Below are 21,983 nucleotides of genomic sequence, written 5' to 3'. Positions count from 1 at the left end.
TTGGATATAAAACTGATTTCTACCACATTTATCTTGTTTTTCTTTTAAAGGATATAACTTAAATGTAATAAATTCTGCAAGTAATTTGCAAAGGTGAACTGATGTTCTTTTCTATGCATGTCAAAAACAACAAAGAATTAAACCTGCTTCAATGACTTCCTCCCTCTCTCCCTTCCTCTCTTCCTCCCTCTTTCTCTTCCTCCCTTCCTCCTTTACTCCCTCCCTCCCTCCCTTCCTTCCTCCCTTCCTTTCTTCTTTCTTTCCTTCCTTTCTTTTTTCTTTCTTTTCTCCCTCCCTCCTCCCCTCCCTCCCTCCTTCTTTCCCTCTCTTCCTTCTTCCCTCCCTCCCTTCTTCCCTTTCTCTCTCCTTCCTTCCTTCTTTCTCTTGTCATTGGCCTTATTGCTCACCACTTCCCCCAACCCAAATTGAAAAAAAAGAGAGAAAAACCAAAACCTGCAACAAATATATATAATCAAACAAAACAAATTCCCACATTGGCTGTTGGACTAGCTAGTTCGTATAGTCCTTTCTAGTCTTGTTTCCTAGGATAACACTTCTTGATTTTTAAAAATCTTTCCTATCTCTTCAAGTCCCATTCAAATGCTTGTTCTTCTTTCTCTCATCCTGTTACCATCTTTTTCTCTGTATTATATAATATATATAGATCTCTATCTATCTATCTATCTATCTATCTATATATATATATTATATATATATTATAGTGTGGCATATTTATCACTAGTTGTGTTCCTTTTGCTAAACTGTATGATCATAATCATGGAGACCCCACAACTGAACTGTGGGGGCAGGAAGACATCAGCTGCTGCCAACAGCCTTGAGAGTACCCACTACTTTCCCACATTGTGGCTGCCTGTAAGCACAAGATAAAGGCAGGGAGAGCCAGCACCTCTGGGCTGGTGTTTTGTTATAGGCTGGCACATTATGCTTTGGTTAGAGAGCTTTTTGTCTAAAAATAAGAGAACTGGTGAGAGCAGCCAGGTGAATCCTCTGCATGGTAGAAGAGCTTGGCTTCAGGGATATGGTGCTCCTGAGTGCTTCCATCTTTCCCTCTTTTATCTCTGTGCTTGGGGAACATATTGACCTTCCCTATTACCTAGATGAGTCTATCTCAGAGGTCAGGGGATCTTGACAGACTGTAAGCTCCATGAAGGCAGAGACTGTGGGTCCTAGTTAATTTTCAGGGGATTTCAGCCCAGTGACATTAAACAGACCAGCATGCCTCCCAAAATCAAGCAAGATATAATGGGATTACATTTAGAACACTCTACATACAATCTCCACTGAAACTTTTTAGGAAGTTAAAGTCTATTAACAAGGCAAACATCATAACCCTGTGAATTCATCCCTAGATAGATTTGCATTGGCTGTTGGACTAGGCAATTCTTAGTACTTTCTAGTTCTGTTTCCTAGGCTAAATCTTCATGGTTTTTTAAATCTCCCTCCCTCCCTCTCTCCTTCCTTCCTTCTCTCCCTCCCTCCCTCTTTCTTTCCTTCCTTCCTTCCCTTCTTTCCTTCCTTCCTTTCTTCCTTCCTTCCTTTTCCCTGTCTGATGTGCCTATATATACACATATATGCACACAACATACATATATAATACTCACATAAACATATATCTATATATGTGCACATATGCATAATATAATTTATAAGATTCTCTTTCCTGTAACTTCTGATCCTCAGTCTGGATCCTGAGAAAAATTAAAACAGAAGGTTGTGTCCTTTGCCCTATTCTCTCTCTGCATTATGTGCCAGCAGCTCCCTTTATATAAAAAAGTGAAGCATGCAAACCAGTGCGGTTGTGATTGATCAGATATTTAAACCAGCAGTTCTAGTAATTAAACAAAAATGGAAACAAACTTTAAAGATAATTTTGCATTTAATATGTGCTCACTGAATAGCAATTGAAAGGGAGGGGAGAAGGGAGGCACCTTTACCATACAGTATCTATTCTTCTTAATGGAAATCCTTTCTTTGGTGCCCTAGACTATTGCATGTGGTTATTCTGGTAGTATCCCAATGTCAACCATGCTATTTCAATGCCTCTCAGGCTGAATCCCAAACTGAATTCTGTGCTCAATGTCTCCCCTCATTTCTTCACTCATGAGCTCTTTCTCCTTCCTTCAGGGGGAGAAAAACAATATTTTACCTTTAAGACAGAATCAATTTTTATGTCTCCTAGAGGCTCATGTAAGCTAGTCATTGAAGATCATAGAACTACAGCTTTAGAGCTGGTGGAAACCTTTGGGGTCATTGAGACCGACTTTCTCATTTACAGATGAGGAAACTGAAGCACAGAGAGGTTACATTATTTGCCCAGGGTCACCCACCAAGCTAGTATGTCTACTAAGTGTCTGAGGCAGGAACGGGAATCAGACCTTCCTAAGTCCCCGTCTCTGTCCATTTATCTCTTAGTTTTGGCCAAAGAAAACTGGCTCCTAATATTGTTACATGTGTTTAAGGTGTGATTTTTCTCAGAATTATTGCAGCAGAAGGTTTTTGTATAGGAATAAAAATGCCTCCTTTATATATATCTTCATTCTTTCTCTCCTGGCCTGTTAGCTTCCTTTTGTGTTGTTTTTTCTCATTAGAATCTAACTCTGAGGACAGGAACTTGTTTTTCTGCTTATTTTTGTATTCTTAGGGCCTAAGATATTGTTTGGCATATAAAAAGAATTTATTAAATGTTTAGTGAGTGACTGAGAGCATGGAAAGCCTTGAATGCCATGCTAAAATATTTGTATTTTATTTTATAAAAAATAAGTCACTGAAATTTTTTGAGATGAGGAGTAAAGAAACATAATTTAAATTGTCTTTAGAATGTTCCTTGAACATCTCTAGGTTCTTTAAACATTTATTAAGCACCTACTTACAACCTGCCAATCATTGTGGTAAGCACTGCAAATTCAATGACAAAAAATGAAACAGTTCTTGTTCCCAGAGAAATTGCATGTTCTAAATATGTTATATATGCCAGTGGTTTTCAAAGTTGGATCCAAAGAATCCTGGGGCTATCTGAAACCCTTCTGAAGGATCTACAAATTCAAAATTAGCTTTGATTTCCATATAGTAAATATCTGTAAATATAATCCACATAAATAAAAACAGATCCTCAATAATTTTTAATTGGATAAAGATACCAAAAACAAAAGTTTGAGAACCACATAATAGCCATAACATCAATCAATCATTTAATTAGTAACCATTTATTAAGAATAGACTATGTTATGGGCATTGTGCTAGGTTCTATGGAGTGTTGTGTCTATGGAACAAGTAAGCTAGTTTGACTGCAAGACCCAATATGTCTAAGAGGAATAAGATGCTGTTATCTTGGAAGGATAGACTGCCGACAGAATGCAAAATATCAAATAGAGGAGTGTATTTTACCCTAGGTAACAGGAAGTCATTGAAACTTTTTTCAGGCAGGTGAATTTCTGAACTGAGATTTAGGAATGTCATAGTGTAGAGGAAAGATCAGAGAGGAAAAAGGCAGGAGACATGGGAGAGCAGCCAAAAGGCACCAAGACAAGATGATGAAGACATGAACAGGAGAGGTGGTTGGGGGAATGAAGAGAAAAGGAGAGAGAGTAAAATCAATTATACTTGGAAATTGATTAGTCAGTCAATCAAGAAGCATATATCAATCACCCTTTGTATCCCAGGTGCTGAATTGGCATCGGGCAATTGATTAGATAGGGGCTGAGAGAAAATGAAGATTTGATGATGACTATAAGTTTGTGAACCTGAGTGACTGGAAGGAGGGTGATACTTTCAAAAGAAATAAAAAAGTTAGCAAGAAGTCGTTGCAGAAATATAATGATATCTATTTTTGGACATTCTTACTTACAATTTTAGCTTCTTATTATCTGTTGTGGAGGCAGTATTGCATAGTGAATAGAGTATTAGTAGTGGAATCAAGCATATCCCATCTCAGGTACTTACTGTGTGACGCTGCATCATTTAATCTCTCAATCTCAGTTCCTTCATCTCCTCATATGGAAGAGAGATTAGTCAGGGAATGGATGGAAGTAGCAAATAAGCAACCTCCTGATGATTAGAGCTATCTAAAAAAGTATAATGGGCTGAGTGGTAGATAGTAGTGGACTTCATCTCTCTCTGAAGTCTTCAAGAAGAGGTTGGATGGATAATCATTCATTGGACGTTGTTGTAATAAGGACTGAGGGATTCCTTCTCTAGATTATATTGTACTAGATGGTCTCTGAGGTATTTTCCAAATCTAAATTCCGTGTTTGTGATTCATCTGTAAAATCAGGATAATAATATCTGTAGCACTTACCTCATTGGATTGTTTCGAGGTTCAAATTAGATCATGTGTATGAAAAAAGTGCTTTTAACGTGCTATACAAATACAAACTATTATTAGTATTGGGACAATGCAGCCTGTAAGTTTCCTTCCTAATTTATAGACTTTATTTTTTTTAGGTTAGTTATTTTGGTGTGTGGGGCGGGAAGAATGAGGGAGGGAGCTTGGACCTGTGATTTCATTGTTAGAGTGCATGCTAATACACCCTCAAGCACAATGATTTCCCAGTTCCTAAATCTCCATCTTTAGCTACCACAGAGATAGTCACATTTTTGGATTTCACCCACATGTTCCAGATCCTTTATAAAAACAAAACAAAACAAAACAAAACAAAACAAAGTCTGATATTTTTCTATTGGACCCAAACTCACATAACATTCCAGCTATCCCTATATCTCATCATTCTTAAACCTATTCTTTGTCCTTGTTATGACCTTGAATCCTCTTACTTCCTAGTACTTTCTCAGGTCATTAATCCTGCTTTGATTTCACTTTACTCCCTTCCATACCTTGACTGTATAATTAACCAATTAAATTCCACACTGTTAAATTTGACCAGACAACCACCTTCTTGATATTTATCTTTTTTCATTCTGATAAAGTCTTGGACCCAGAATTTAAGAGCCTTGGGACCAGCAACACTTCCAGGTCAGATTCATGTTATCATCATCGGAAGCAAAGCCTGTGGAAATGCAGGCTGGGAATTGTTCCTGTAGGTGCCACAGAAACCAGTTAGTGAAGGCCCAGTAAAGTTTTGCCAACAAAGTCCTTGACACTGTCAAGGTTCAATATCAGAAAGTAATGTGATTTTTTTTATTAGTGGTAATGACATTAAAAATGATTCACTGTCTTCTACTTTATCATTGTACCTTAAGTACATGGGATCTCTCCATGGGACTTGTAGGTTGAATCTTTCAAATGTGTTGTCTCATCTATTAGAATATGAGCTCCTTGAGAGCAGAGATTGTCCTACTTTTCTATTTCTATCCCCAGTGCTTATTTAGCACAGAGCTTTGCATGTGGTAAGTGCTTAACAAATGCTTCATCCAATCATTTATTCACTCATTCACACTGCCCCTTATTTGTGAACTGTGTTTCTCCCCAAACCACACCTTGTTCTTTCTGCTCATTAGAATCCATATATCCAACTCCAGTCTCTCTCCTGAGCCTCAGTCCTGCATCACCAATTACCTATTGGACATTGAAGACTGCTGGTCCCAGAGACATCTTAAACTTTATATATCTCAAAGAGAACCCAGTACTTCTCCCCAAGCCCATTCCTCTTACAAACTTCCTTTCTTCTGTCATGTTTATTCTTTCAATGTTTCCCCCCAAATCTTCACTCTTACTTTACAGATACAAGTTGCCTGTTCTTGTCATTTCTAATTCTCTGACATCTCTCACATTTCTCTCTTTTTCTTATAATCATCACCTTAGTTAAAGCCCTCTCCTCCCCTCCTTCCCTAAATGATTGCATCTATAGCTTCCCTGACTTAAGTTTCTTTTCATTCCAATTCAGCATCCACACAGCTGCCAAAATAATTACATTGAAATGCAAAATTCCATGTCCCAATATCACTTTATAAACTTCAGTGACTTCTTATTGCCACTAAGATAAATCGTAGTTCTATTTTTAGCTTGTAAAGCCCTTCACCACTCGCCATCGCCTCTTTCCCATCTCAAAATTGCTCCCTTTTTTTGACTTCACGGTCAAGTTCTTCTCTGTTGTTCTATTACAATCCACTTCCCATCCCTCTACTATATCACTGGCCATCCCTCCCCACCGGAGTGTACTATGTTCTGATCCAGAGAATCCCATTTGTTCAACACACAGCTCAAGCATCACTTTCTGGATCCCCACAATTATTAATGTCTTAAAGAGGCAACATGGTACAGTCGAAACGACACTAGCTCTGAAGTCAGAGGATCTGGGTTAGAATTTTGCCTCTGATATTTACTACCTATATGACTTTGATCAATTGTCTGGGCTTCAGTTTCCTCATCTGTAAAAATGGGGGAGTTGGACTAGATGACCTCTGACTTTCCTACAACTGTTTTCTCTATTTTGAATTTATTTTCTGTATATTTAATATGTATTCATGTTGTCTTTCCTGATAGGATGTAAGCTCCTCGAGGTAGGGATTGTTTCTTTCTTTTTTTTTTTTTTTCTTTTTGTGTGTGTGTTTGTATCCTCAGTGTATTTAACACAGTGCCTTAGAATTTAATAGGCAAATGCTTGTTGATTGAATCATTGATTTCCTTAGCAAATAGAACTCTAAAGGGAATTCCAGGGGAGGAAACTTCCCTGTATCAATACAAGGAGCATTCTTTGGGCACTAATAGGTTAAGTAAATTGCCAATTTTTCACAGACAATACATATCAGAGGTAAAACTCTATATGACTTTTAGGATGGCTCGCTACCCCCAATCTATCCCCAAACATTTATAAATACTTCTATATGTTAGATATTGGGGAGATGAGAGAAGAATGGCATAATTCCTACTCACAGGAAGCTTATATTCTAGTTGTACTAGTCCCCAATACCTATAGCCCTGCTTTATAGCTTTTTTGATTCTATTCCAGTGGAGAGTTATAATTAGTGGCAGAGATGGGCCTGAAATCCAATCCTCCAGACTCCCAATCCAGGGTTTCTTGTCAACTCCAACCAAGGCTACTGGGATTGAAACAGGGGATTCATATGTGTTGTGTTCAGGGAACTGAACCATTGCTAAAGTTTATCAGCTGGAACTCTCCTCGTATTTTATTTTTAAGTGTAGGAGAAGAGGGATGGAAAAACCCACCCTCATTAAACTGCGGAAGCGGCAGATTCACAAACCAGGCGGCTATATAATTAATCTTTAAACATTCCAAACCACCATTGTGTCTTCCCTATTGAAAACAGCCAATTAGGAACTTGAGGCTTCTGAGCCCGGCAGGGACAATGGCAGCCTCTTATTAACCGAGACAAAGGAAGCATTGATTCCAATTTGTCCTGCAGTTGACTGTCTCTGGAGTTAAAGATTTCGATTTGGTAAAAACCGCTAGTAAAGAGATGCAGGGAGGAGGAAGCAGGGAGTGTTGGCTCCTAAAATTAGTTTAAATAATTTTAGCTCTATTGTGAATGGCTACACTAAATATAAACAGAGAAGAGAAGAAAAACCTTCCTAATGTTAATTACCATAAGCATTACGAATCCAGAAATGAGCCTCACAATTTGTTTGGTGACATGATTATAATTAAATCATTTTCTTATATTGCGGGTCTGCAGGTTGGTACTGGGTGGCTTCCTTTGGCCCCCTAAGAGGACAATATTGAAGATTTCTGCTTTCCAGGAGTACAGTTACCTTCTAGCCTTGGAGGTACTGGGTGTATTCTATCAGTGTCCCAAATAACCCTGTGGGTTTTCCAAGAAACTGTAGGTTTCTTTCAAGGTACCTTGACGTATCTGGGGGAGAGTCTGGTTTGCAGGTGGGTTCTGGGATTAATTAATTGTATGAGATTAAAGTGGTGGGAGAGGAGGTACTAGAGTTTAGGGTTAGCTATTCTGATAGAATCTGAATCCACACTAGCCTCTGGTAAATTCTTCACAACTAGGTTCCAACTGATCTTTCTAGACTTACTACCTATTGCTACATCCATTATTCAGTTTAGCCAAACTGACCATCTTTGTGCTTGACATTCCATCTCTCATCTCCGTGCCTTTGCCTAGGCTGTTTCCCATGCTTGGAAAACACATTTTCCTCAACTCTGCTTCTTAGTATCCTTCATTTCCTTCAAATCTCAACTCAAATAGCTGCTATCTTCATCTGTACACGACACCTTTCTTGCAAATTATCTTGTATTTATTTCACATGAATAAATATTAGCTCATTGAAGGCATTGTCTGTTTCATTTTTGTCTTTGTATCTCCGGTGATTAGAACTGTGTCTGGCACATTTTTCAGTAATCTCAGTCATGTCTAAGTCTTCATGGTCCAATTTGGGGTGCTCTTGACAAAGATATTGGAGTGGTTTGTCATTTCCTTCCCCAGCTTATTTGTCAGATGAGGAAACTGTGGCAAACATGGTTAAGGGACTAGCCCAGGGACACATAGCTAGTAAGCTAGTAACTATGTGTTTGAGACCAGATTTGAATTCAAGTCTTCCTGACTCCAGGCCCATACTCTATCCCCTGTGCTACCTGGTCTGGCACATAACAGACACTTAAATGTTTGTTGATTGATGGATCCTTAATTGATCATTTTGCTAAGGTAGTGGGGGTTGGTCTATTTCATCTTTTTCCTGCTGGTCTTTTTCAGGGTAGGGTCATCCACTAAAGATCCTTTAAGATCAGATCAGTTTCCCTCATTTCTGATCTTATTTCATCTCCCTCCTATATCCCATTGCTTTAATAGGAAAATGGAGGCTAGCCCAATAAATCATGAATTATAGAATCAGTGCTGACAGGGACTTCAGGAAGCAAATTCCCTCATAAGGAAACAGTCATTTATGATGAGAATTTAAGAGCATATAAGAGCAAGAATTTATAAAGTGCTTACTACAAGCAAGGCATTGTGCTAAGCCTTAGGGATACAAATGCAAGAAAAAAGAAAGATAGTCCCTGTCCTCAAGCAGCTTGTATTCTATTTAACCAGGGTGAAATATCCAGAGTTAGTTTTCCCTGGAGGGGAGCATTTGCATTTTGATTGAACACTTGGATGGTGGTTGTCCTTTGTTCTTGAAGAGGGCCAAAATGACATCAATATGTTGGAGGCAAGTTACAGTGTGTCCCTGATCAGACCAACATGAGCTTGGAATGCTTTGCTATAAGTTGGATACAAATAATCCCTATGAACATTTGGGGTGGACTCTCTAACTTTGATCATTTTGTGTTTCTTCTGACTTAATTCAATTCTTTGCTCCGAGCAGTACCTTCTCTGATCAGGGCACGCCATGCTGGACAGTCCTGTGCCAGTGTCTCCTATGTCATACAATCAATTCTAAAATTCTTAAGAAATAGTGTCACTTTTTCTGACCACCTTGTGAGCTCTTGCCCTGCATGAGTTGTCCATTAAAAAATCTTTTTGGGAAGTGTACATTTGGCATTCGAACAATGTGACCAGCCTAGCGCAATTATGTTCTCAGTAGTAGAGTTGAAATACCTGATAAAGAGCTTATGATGAAGCAGTTCTTTTTTTTTTGCTGGGTAAATCTGATTGTTACAAAGGTCTTTGTTGTATTGAACTGAATTTTGCCTATTTGTGGCTTTGTTCAAATACCTATTCTATCCCCTTCACCCACTCAATTTGATCTGATTTTACTCTCTCTTATCAGGTAAAATGAGTCTGTTTTTTCTTTCCCCTTAAAGGCCTTCATATATTTGAAAGAAAACTACCATGTATGCATTAAACCATCTCTCCATGTTAAAAATCCTTAGTTCTTCCAGTAGATCTTCATATGACACAGATCCAAGTGTTCTCTCTCTCTTCTGGATGAACTTCAAATTTATCAGATTTCTTCCTAAAAGGTGACTCCAGAACTAGATTCAATACCCCAACTTCCAATATTCCAATATAAATCCTAGTATCTTAATATGATGAGGAGAGCAGGAATATCCCTTTTTTTTGCTTGTCCAATGTAAGATTGTGTGAAATTGTTAGCTTCCATATCACATTGCTGGCTTATGTTGAACTCACAATCACTTAAGACTGTGAGAGACAGTATTAAGAATAAATATAGGCACCCTCCCTTCCTTGCCATTAGAACTGGAAATGGGGTTTAAAAAAGAGACCAGAAAAAATAAAAAAAGCTTTGGAGCTCCATATCACCTTTACATGCCATAATGTCAAAAACTCCAGATGCATTATCTCAATCCTTGCTAGGATAATTCCCCCTCCATTTGAGTATTGCCCCTCACTTCACTGTCTCCAGCCCTTGACCTTCTTATATTGACCCCAATTCTTTCATGGAATTATGGCTTGTCTGCCGTCCCAGTGTCTTTGCCCCCTTATTTGTCTTTGTTTCCCCTATAAGATTGTATACTTAGGTTATGCATTCTGTTTGCAAACTCTAGTTAACTAAAACCCTATATAAGTTTCCCACCTTGATTTATCTGCACTGAATGCTTTTGACAAGAGTCCCATTCAGCAGGTTAGCCTGCTAACCTCTCCACATTAAAGATTAAAAAGCAATATCTGTCTGCCTCAGTTTCTCAGATATAACAGCAGTATGGTATAGGAGTAGGGGAGTCCCAAGTATGGAAAAAGTGGGCTCAACTCCTGCCTTTGACACTTGTCGTTGTGTGATCCTGGGCAAGTTAATTTAATCTTTCAGTACTCTAGTCCCAGCTTCTAAACTGTGGGTTGTGATCCATATGGGGACTCTCTTCAACAATGATATGATTCAAACCAGGTCTACTTGTGCAGTGATGAAGAGAGCCATCTACACCCAGAGAGAGAACCATGGGAACAGAGTGTGGAACACAACAGAGCATTCTCACTCTCTCTGTTGTTATTTGCTTGCATTTTGTTTGCTTTCTCAGTTTTTCTTTTCCTCCCTTCTTGATCTGATTTTTCTTGTGCAGCAAGATAACCGTATAAATATGTACACATATATTGGATTTAACATGTATTTTAACATATTTAACATGTATTGGACTACCTGTCAGCTAGGGGAGGGGGTGGAGGGAAGGAGGGGAAAATTTGGAACAAAAGGTTTTGTAAGGGTCAATGTTGGAAAAATTACCCATGTATATGTTTTATAAATAAAAAGCTTTCACAAAAAAAAGAAAAGGCAAAAACACAAGACAAATTAAACAAACAAACAAAAATTATATCAAAAGGGTTTCTTTAACCAAATCTAATTTTACAACTTGGCCCTGTAAAAAACCTCTGGCACTCTCTTAAAGGAACTTGGGCCTTCCTTTTTCCACCTCTCCCATGACTATGTTTGAACATTTTAGTCCAATTTGATGCTTACAGGACAGTTCTGAAATCTTGCTATATAGCTCTTTCCTTACAAAGGGAGATGAACTGTATAATCTCAGAGGATCACAGACAGCTGGAGTAAAATATGCAGAAACATAATCTTTTGGTTGATGGTCATGGTAGGAAATCCAGGTTGAAAAAATATATCTGCAGCCAAGGTAAGCAATAGGTGGGCCCTAAGACTTCCAAGCCATACCTGTTGCTTGTGATAATGAGTTCCTATACACATGACCTCTTAGAAATAGAAGTCCCCAGAGTTGCAGCAAACATAATAACTAGTATTTGTGTAGTTGATAAAGGCTTTGCAACCAATATTGTTTTATCTTCCTGACAATCCTGAGAGACAGATGCCATTATTACCTCCATTTTGCAGATGAGGAAACTGAGGCTGAAAGAGGTGAAGTGACTTGTTCAGAGTCACAGCCAGGAAATGTCTAAGGCAGGCTTAGAACTCAGGTCGTCTTGATTGCAGATCCAATGGTCTACATACACTGTGCGACCTAGTTATATTCAGTTTATCTGCAACTAGATTTCTAGTGAAGACTCTAGAATCCTGTTATCTAATCTAATGTAACTCTAATCTTCTGGATGCACGGTCTTTACTCCATATGTTGAGAAAATTCCCTCCAGCTAGGCTTGTGCTGGAGCCAAATGAAACACAATTAAAAGAACTTGTAGTTGAATTTTCCATGTAAACATTTACACCTTGGAAATGGGTAAATGCTTTAAATCAGGACTTGATTCATTATTTTGTTGGTTATCTGGACTTAAGAAAGTGATGAGGAAAATGTTAATTATTCAGATTAAATTTACTCCCTTTTATACATTTAAAGGTTTAATCACATTGCTTTGTTCCTCACATAAGCCATCCCATCTTCTATCTCTGTATCTTTCTACTGATTGTCCACCCAATGATCTCCTTCTCCTCTTCCTCTTTAATTCCTGGATTCTTTCAAAGCTCAATTCAAATGTCCTCTTTTGTAAGAGACTTTTATAAGTTTCCCTCCTCCTCTGCTTCTAGTTGCTACTAGAGCCTTCCCCTCTATATGTATGGCATATATCTTGTATAGATCTCTATATATTCACGGTGTCTATTCAACTGTATGGCAAACTCTTTGAAAGCATGGATTATTTTCACTTTTTTTATATTCCCAGAAATTAGCATAGTCTCTATAAGTGCTTAATAAATGCTTGTTGATTGGTTGGTTGGTTGATGTCACTGCTGGCACTTAATAGCTTTGCCAGGTCCAATCATTACTCCTCTCTTAGACTGTCTGTTTCCTCATTTGTAAGATTATAGTCATATTATTATCTCTTCTTCTGGAGGTTGTTGTGAAGATCATATGTAATATAATATATACAAAACACTTTGCAATTGTTGATAGGATCTATAGTTATTCTTAATTCAATTCATCACACATTTGTAATTATGTATGCAGCTTGGTGTAGTGTAAAAAGGACTTGGAGTCAGAAAGACCTACGGTGAAGATTTATCTGAGACATACACTGGTTGTATAACTCTGGGTAAGCCATTTAACTTCTTATTGCTACTTGGAAGCAAATCTCTGGGGCTATAAGTTGGGAAGAATGCCAATCCGCATTGGAAGAGGGAATTTCCTCATTTGTAGTTTTACAGTTCTGGCCCTAAAGTACACAATAAACAAAATATCCTATTTTCTTCCCTTTACATACCTAGCATAGGACTTTAAAAAAAAAATGTAATAAGCACTTGATACATATATACATGTATGTGTATACACACACACACACACACACACACACATATATATATATATATAATATATATATATTATGTATGTATGCATTTAATGAACAAATGAATCTTCTTCAAAATCATCTCCTCCAGACTGGCTTCTCCAAAGAACTCTGATAAATGTTTTGATAAGAACAAATATGGAATGCTGGTTTCCTTCCCTTCCAAATTTCAATAGGTGGGGACCCATTTGCTAAAGGCCATGCTCAGAGTTCCAGACTGCTGCCAGGATAGCCCCGACTCAGAAATAGATCTGTTAGTATTCTAGTTGCATTCAGCCCAGACTAACAGGAGTCTCTTTAGGAGTATGATTTCATCAATGAGGTTAAGTATCATATATTGTGCCCAGAATCCTAATTGTGGGGCCATTTGCAAAGCCTTTCCAAACACATATGTACACATGGAGCTAAGGACTCGGTTGGATTCTCTGAGACTTTTAATAAGAAAAAAGCTAAATAGTAAAAGCTGTAAACCCTAACCCTATACTATGTTATTTATCCTTATTTTCTGTCTTTCCTACTATCCTCCCACTTCCAATAATTTCCTGCTACTTTTTAGTTCTTAGGGGAGAACATTCAACCCAGATAATAGTGATAGTTCACATCTTTATAATACAAAACATTGCTCCAATGCTCTGTCCTGGTCTTCACCATAACCCTATGAAGGAAAAAAAGGCATATATCCATTTTTACAAATAGGGAAACTGAGGCTCAGGGATCAAAACTATCTTACTGGGAAGGTCACATGGTTAATAAATTACTGAGTTAACACTTGAATCCAGGTCTCTAGACTCTTCAGTATAGATTTCTAGTCACTTGACCTCATTGTCTCTTCAGTTGTGTACTTTATCAAAGTTTTATGATTAAGAGAGGGCAGGGCTTATGCATTAGGAGGAACAGGAGATAGATAGCTTATGTGACTTTTTTTTTTTTTTTTGTCCTCCAGCTAAACTACCATGCCTGAAGTTGTTACCATTAGAACCATTTATTTCTCCATAATCCCTAAGGAAATGTAGTAGAAGAGAGTAGTGAAAGGGGGATCTTTACATTTGAAAGATTAGATGACCTTCAAAGTCTCTTTCACCTCTGATATTCTGTGATCTGGCAAAAATGAAGGCATTTAGGAATTATGCTATCCGGTGGGGGAAGGGGTTAAAGTATCTGCTTATATATATCTGCTAGTCTGATATAACTAGGAATGATTTTCTTTGATTAATCCATCATGTATTGTCACTCAGGTAAGAGGAATGGGAGATAAATAAGTTTTGACAGATTAAAGCCTGGGATATTGCCTGCTCTATTGAGACACCATTGCAAAGAATCTTGGGAAGATGGGAAGCAACATGAGGCATGTATCTTAGGGCAAGGAGACAGTGAAATGTCATATATAAAATGTCCGTGTCATTATTTCACAACATCCTACAGTGCTCTGAGAATGATGGAGACAATGATGAGGGTGGTTATGATCATGACAATGATGGGGATAATTATTATGATAGGGATTGTGATGGTCACGGTGATTGAGAGGAATAATGGTGATGATGTCTATGTGGGACGATGAAGAGCATGATGGAATGACAATTATGTCCAGAAGGAGGAGGAGGATGACCTGGGTAAGTTGATGCCCACAAGGATGATGGCGATGATGAGTGAAACTATTATGATCATGGTAATAATGGGAATAATGACTTTGATGGGCATAGTGATTATGATGGGAATGATGATGACCTTCATGATGATGGTGACAATGATAGTGAAAATGTTGGGTATGATTATGATCTTGGTAGTGACGAAGAATGATGACAGCTAGGCATGTGCATATCCTTCTCTGTGCTGTTTATGGAGCCACTGGTCATTGCCCTCCTGGATAATATCAATTCCTCTCTCACATTTCTTCTCCCATCTTCTCATTCTCCTTTGCTGAATTATCTCCTAGTATAGGAGTTTGTCCCCTCAAGGATCCATCCTGGCTTATCTTCTCTCCTCTCTTTTTATTCATCCTTGTCAATTACATTTTCACTTGTGGGTTCAATTATTATCGCAATGCAGAGGACTCCTAAATCTACCTATTTTTACCTAATTTTAGTTCTTCTCTTCAGTTCCACTGTGATATCTCATTGGCATTTCAAATTCAATATTTCTAAAATGGAACTCATTATCATCTCTCCTAATTCCTCCCCTCCTTCAAACTTCCCTGTTTCTATTAAGAATGCCACTATCCTCTCAGTCACTTGGGTTCATAATTTTAGAGGCTTCCCTCTCCCTAATTTCCTTTATCCAATCAGTTGCCAAATTAGATTGAATGAATCTGCATGGCATCTTTTCTATGTATTTCTTTCTTTTCTCCACCCACACAGCTGTCACCCTAATTTAGCCCTCTTACCTAGCCTCCTGCATTCAGTCCCTCATTCTTGAGTCTCTCCCTTTCCAACTCCAACCTCCACAAACCCCCAAATGCATATGGTTTATAGACATCAATCCTTGCTCAGAAATCTTCAGTTCCATTACCTGTAGAATGAGACATAAACTCCTTACCTCAACTTTTCAGGACACCACAATTTGGCTCCAACTTCAGCTCCATGTCACACCGCCTCCTCCACTCTCTGCCTTTGCACACCCTATATTCCAGGCAAACTGGACAATTCCCAGAGCTCCTCATCTCTGTCTCTCTCCAAAGTCTTATTTTCTTCCAGGGCACAGTTACCACCTCTGTGGAACTTTTTCCTACCAATAGACAGAATTCTCTCTTTTTTCTTCTTCAAGTTCCTTGGCATTTACTTCACAGGATCACAGAATGCCTCCTTTGAAAGAGCTAGATGAGGTCTTTGACTTCAATAGGAGTCTAAACAAGAATTTTCTCTAAAACATACATGATAAGCCAAATTTAGTTTGAAGCTAGTAATGGGAAGCTCACTATCTCCCAAGATAGTCCATTGCACTTTAGGATGGTTCCTTGGTATAAGACCAAAATCTGCTTCTCAGCAATTTCCAGGTTTAATACACAATTCTGTCATGTCACCATGTATCTCCCAGAAGAATATAAGTTCACTGAAGGTATAGACTAACATTTTTGTCCTTGTATCACCAGCCTGTAGCAGTGTTTTACACATAACAATTAGGGCTTAAGAGCTATTTATTGGATGGAATTACATAGAATTACATTCTTATGAGGGGCATGGCAATGGAGGTGATGGTTATAGGAGATAGAGATCAATAATGGGGATGAGGATATCCATGATGATGAACAATGATAATTGCCACAGTAATGTAGGTGGATAATAAGAACATTAAGAATTATGGAAGTGAAGAAGATGATAAAAAAGATGATGGAGATGATGATGAAAAGTGCTGGAACTCTATCTTTCCAGAAATCAGCAGGAGTCAGGATCACTAAACGTCTTTATTCTAGATCTTTACCGTCGCCTCCAACGCCAGGTCACGAGTGCAAGTGAGCGTGAGTTCCACCACCCAAGTTTCTCTTGCTCCTCCCACACAAGTCACTTCCCTCTCTTTGTCTCACCAATCAAGTCAGCACAGAACAGCTGGGGAGGGTCAACCTTAAACAAGTTAATAGGGAACCGTCCAATTGGCAATTAGTCTCACGTGCTTCATCATCCAAGTGCATTGCTCAGTTCTAGCCCTTTACATCTCCCGCTTTCTTTTGTTTTAGACCACAGGAGGTCGCGCCATCCCTGACCTTTCAGGGAGATGAGAACCCCAAAAAGGACGTGATCACGCCCCCCCTGACTTCTCAGGAGGGGAGATGAAAGCACTAAAAAGGAGATAATCACGCCCTCCCTGACATCTCAGGAAGGGAGATGAAAAGCACCAAAGAGAAGTGGGGATTTGCTAGCGGGTTTCTGGATTGAAGGGCCTTATTAGAGACAAGTATGCACAAACCCATCAGCATGGGAGTTATTACACAAGCACATAGCAATAACGCAGAGGCTATTAGTGGTGACTCTCCCCACAATCAGTGCAGACTCGATGTGGTGTAACAAACAGGAATTGTACATGCAAATAGTGACATAACAAACAATATAAATCAACATGGTATTGTAAGAGATTTCCAGAAGTCCTAGAAGGAGGGTATGTAGACACCAGACACACATACCCCTTCTTCAGCAACCAAGAAATAGTCCAAAACCAATCTATTGTCCATTGCTTCACTGTTAGGGAATCCAATGATCCCCACAAGTTTTTGAAATCCCACATCAGTCTTTTTATATGTTAGGGAATCCAATGATCCCCACAAGTTTTTGAAATCCAGCAACAGTCTTATGATGCCTCAGAGAATCCAATGATTCCTGAGGACTTTTCAGTCCTACAATAGTCTTATGATGCCTCAGAGAATCCAATGATTCCTGAGGACTTTTCAGTCCTACAATAGTCTTACGATGTCTCAGAGAATCCAATGATTCCTGAGGATTTCAGTCCTACAATAGTCTTATGATGTCTCAGAGAATCCAATGATTCCTGAGACTTTCAAGTCCTACAATAGTCTTATGATGTCTCAGAGAATCCAATGATTCCTGAGACTTTCAAGTCCTACAATAGTCTTATGATGTCTCAGAGAATCCAATGATTTCTGAGGATTTTCAAGTCCAACAGTTTTTGATGTCCATGGGTCAAACGCCATAACTGCCAGGTTCTTTCAGTGGTGGGCACAGTCAGCAACGGAACCACCCGATGTTTCTTGGGCCTTCTCCTTCGTTTCAAGGGTCTGCTCTGTCTCTCTCCGATGGACAAGGCGAATACGGCTCGTTGGCACCCATCTGATTCCTTCTCCATCTGTAGAGATACAAGCAAACCCTCTCCCCCAAGCAGTTAACCTATCTGGTCCCTTCCATTCACCACTTTCTGGGTCTCTCCACATCACTTGGCGATTATCTAAAGACAGTGGAGCTGCTCGCACTGGACACTGCCCTTCCGGTGAGTTATAAAACCTGTCTGCTGGAGCCAGTGCATCTTTGTCAAAAATTAAAAAATTAATGGTATAGAGAACTAAATTTAGAAGTTCTCTAGGGTTACCCGTGGCTCCCCCTTTCTTTTGTTTTTGGAGGAGTGTCTTAATATCTCTGTTTCTTCTCTCTACTATTGCCTGCCCTTGAGGATTAAAGGGTATGCCCGTGGTGTGTAAAATCTTATACTGTGCACAAAAGTGTGTAAAATGTTTAGATGTATATGCAGGTCCATTGTCTGTTTTTATTGCTTGTGGCACGCCCATAATTGCAAATGCTTGTATAAGGAATTCAGTGACCACTCGGGCTGTCTCTTTTGCTGCTGGTATTGCAAATGTGAATCCTGAAAAGGTGTCTACCACGACATGGATAAAAGATAGACGACCAAAAGATTTATAATGGGTCACATCCATTTGCCAAATTTCATTAGGTCTCAAACCACGAGGATTCTTCCCTGGAGGGAGTGTAGGAGCATGGAAAGGAAGGCAAGCTGTACAGGCTTTTACTATGCTCCTAGCTTCTTCTCTTGTTATTCCAAACTGCAAACGTAAAGCTCGGGCAGCCTGATGATATTTAGAATGAGACTCTTGTGCTTCTTGAAATAAAGGAGTACTGGCCAGCATGGTTAGAAGGCTATCTGCCTTTGAATTACCATCAAAAATAGGACCTGGAAGTCCACTATGGGAATGGACATGCAAAATATAAATCTTACCTGGATGCTTTCTCACTTGCTCTTGAAGCTCTTTAAAGAGCTGATATATATTGGAGGCTACAAATTTTATTTGGGCTGTGGCAATTCTTTGTACCACACCTACTGAATAGGCTGACTCAGATATTATATTTATGTCTCCCGGATAATAAGCAAGAGCTAGAATTATTGCATACAATTCATTCTGCTGAGTGGACTGAAAAGGAGTTCTGATTACTCTCTTTATAGTTAAGTCACGAGAATACACAGCGCAAATATTATGTTTGGATGCATCTGTAAAGATAGTTGGTCCTTTAAGAGGAACTTTAGAAACCTTTTCTTCAAGAATCCATTGCCAATTATGTAGCAGTCTGGTTATCTTTAATGGAGATCCGTGTGCAAAATTTGGAGCCATGGCTAATAAAATTTGCCACTCTGGGATGGTTTCGCAGCACACATTAACTTGTGCATTAGTATAAAAGGTATATATCTTATCAGGTCTTGTCCCAGATAATTGTACTGCTCGTTTAATGGCCTTTAATAAAATTCTAGCCACAAGCACTGGGTAAGGAATAAGGCTTTGTTCTGGTTGTGCTGGGAGGTTCACCCACTCTATCACACTGTCTCCTTGATGAAGGACTGCTGTGGGGGCCTCTTGTGTAGCAAAAACTGATATTTCCAAGGGTTTTTGAGTGACTCTTTCAACCACATTGGATAAAGCCAGTTCAACTTGTCTCAAAGCCTCTTGAGCTTCTTTTGTAAGCTGGCGTGGTGAATTTAAAGCACTGTCTCCCCTTAAAATGTCATATAATGGTTGCAATTGACAGGTAGTCAAGCCTAGCACGGGACGCATCCATTGGATATCTCCTATCAATTTCTGGAAGTCATTTAAGGTGTTTAGCTTCTCTGTTCTTAAGGAGAGTTTTTGTACTGTAAGCACCTTAGGATATACTTCATATCCTAAATATTGAAAAGGAGCATGTCTTTGAATCTTTTCTGGAGCTATGTGCAATTTATAATTCCTTAGTGTTTCTATGGTTTTTTGTAGACATGCTTCTAACATTTGTTCCTCAGGTGCACATCCCAATATATCATCCATGTAATGTAATAACATTACTTTTGGAAATGCTTTTCTTACTGGAGTAAGAGCAGCAGCAACATACATTTGACACATAGTAGGGCTGTTTTTCATTCCCTGTGGCAAAACTGTCCATTCATATCTTTTATAAGGCTCAGCTAAGTTAACGCTGGGCACTGAAAAGGCAAATCTTTTCATATCCTCCTTATCTAGAGGGATAGAATAGAAACAATCCTTAATGTCTATAACCCACAGAGGCCATTCTCTAGGCAACTGAGTAGGAGATGGAAGTCCAGGTTGAAGAGTTCCCATAGTTTCCATCTGTTCATTTACCTTTCTTAAATCAGTCAACATCCTCCATTTTCCAGATTTCTTTTTTACAACAAATACTGGGGAATTCCAAGGACTTAGAGAAGGTTGTAAGTGTCCTTGATCAAGTTGTTCCTGTACTATATCTAGTAAGGCCTGAATTTTATTGTTATCTAAGGGCCACTGTTCTATCCACACTGGTGTATCAGTTTTCCACTGGATAGGAACAGGTGAAAGTGTTGGCAGGCCTTCAACAGCAGCCCTGCCTAAAAAACCGAAGTACTCATTTTTAACCCTAATTGTTGTAAAATGTCTCTTCCCCACAGATTGATGGGGATTTTTTCAACTATAAAAGGAGTAAAAACTCCTGTTTCACCTTCAAATACCCATCTTAAAGGGGTAGCACTAACTTCAGCTGCTATTGATCCTCCTACCCCAGACATGTAGGTGTCTGCCTTAGTCTTTGGCCAGTGACTGGGCCAGTTGGCACCTCTAATGACTGTGCGATCTGCACCTGTGTCCACCAGTCCTTCTAATGCTATGCCATTTATATAGATGGTGAGCATAGGTCGGTCAGCTGTCACAGCTGCTGTCCAGTATATTCCTGGGTTTTTCTGCTTGGAGTCAGAACATGGGTGACTGTCACCAGGTTGCTTATTAGGAGTCTGTATCAATAAACCCGATGCTACTACTTCCCCTGGTTGATAAGTCACACATTGTCTCCCTGTGTTAGTGACTGGGATATTATCTACACATTCCCCAGTTTCCCACATCAGTGTATGAATGAACACTGTCTTGTAAGTACTCTCAGGAGGTGAAATGGTCAAGCCTACTGTGCCTGGAGGCAAGGGATCCATAGGTTGGAGAGGAACAGATTTCACCTCTCCAGGGGGTATCTCAATTGTCCCAGCTGCATACAACTCTATCCTCCCTAATTGTAGCCCCTTTCTCCCATCATGTTGCTTCCTGGCTGACTGATTGTGTAATCCCTTTCTCCCCTCAGATGGCTTCCTGGCTGATTGGTCATGTCTGGGTATTGGACTTGGAGGCACTCTCTGGGTGTGGCATCGGCTGCCATCATGCCCCAAGTGTTTTTTGCTTGGGGCCCTGGAGCTGGGCCCCTCATCCCGTTTCCCTGAATCAGTCTACACTCTGAGGCCCAATGGAGTCCTCTGTTGCATTTTGGACATGGGGTTTTGGGTCTTGTTCTCCCAGCCTGTTTTCTCACTCTGTCTCTATGCCAACATTGAGCTTTCAAATGGCCTACTTTACCGCATTGAAAGCATTGACGAGTCTCTCGGGAAACCCCTTGCCAAAAGGGATCCTGTCTCCCCATGTTGGGATCTTGGGAAGTCTGCACCATAGCCTGGCTATAAAAGGTATTTGTGCCCATTGCAGCACAGCGTCTTATGATCTCCTCTAAAGGAGCATCCTTACGTAGTCCTAGTATAATCCTTCTACAAACCTCATTGGCATTGTCTCTAGCAAGTTGCCTCACCAAAGTGTCTGTTACTTCATTTTCACCATTTGCCTGTATGACAGCTGTCTGCAAACGTGCCACAAAATCAGCAAAAGGTTCATTTGGTCCCTGTACAATTTTTGTGTAGGTCTCACCCTTGTAGTTTTTACTGGGGAGAGAAGCCCATGCCTTGATAGCAGCAGCAGAAATTTGCTCAAATGCTGTTATGGAGTAATTAATCTGTACCAAAGCGTCTGCATAAGAACCTATACCCATTAGTAGGTCATAGGTGATGGAAGTATTAGCTGCATTTTGACTATTTTGTTGGGCTTGAATTCTACAGAGCTCAGTAAATTCAGAAAGCCACAACAAATTTTGTCCAGGTTCTAAGCACACTTTTGCAATGAC

The sequence above is a fragment of the Sminthopsis crassicaudata genome, chromosome 3 (genome assembly GCF_048593235.1).
Source record: "Sminthopsis crassicaudata isolate SCR6 chromosome 3, ASM4859323v1, whole genome shotgun sequence".
NCBI lineage: Eukaryota > Metazoa > Chordata > Mammalia > Dasyuromorphia > Dasyuridae > Sminthopsis > Sminthopsis crassicaudata.
The sequence above is the reverse complement of the archived record's forward strand: the minus strand, read 5'-3'. Positions refer to the sequence as shown.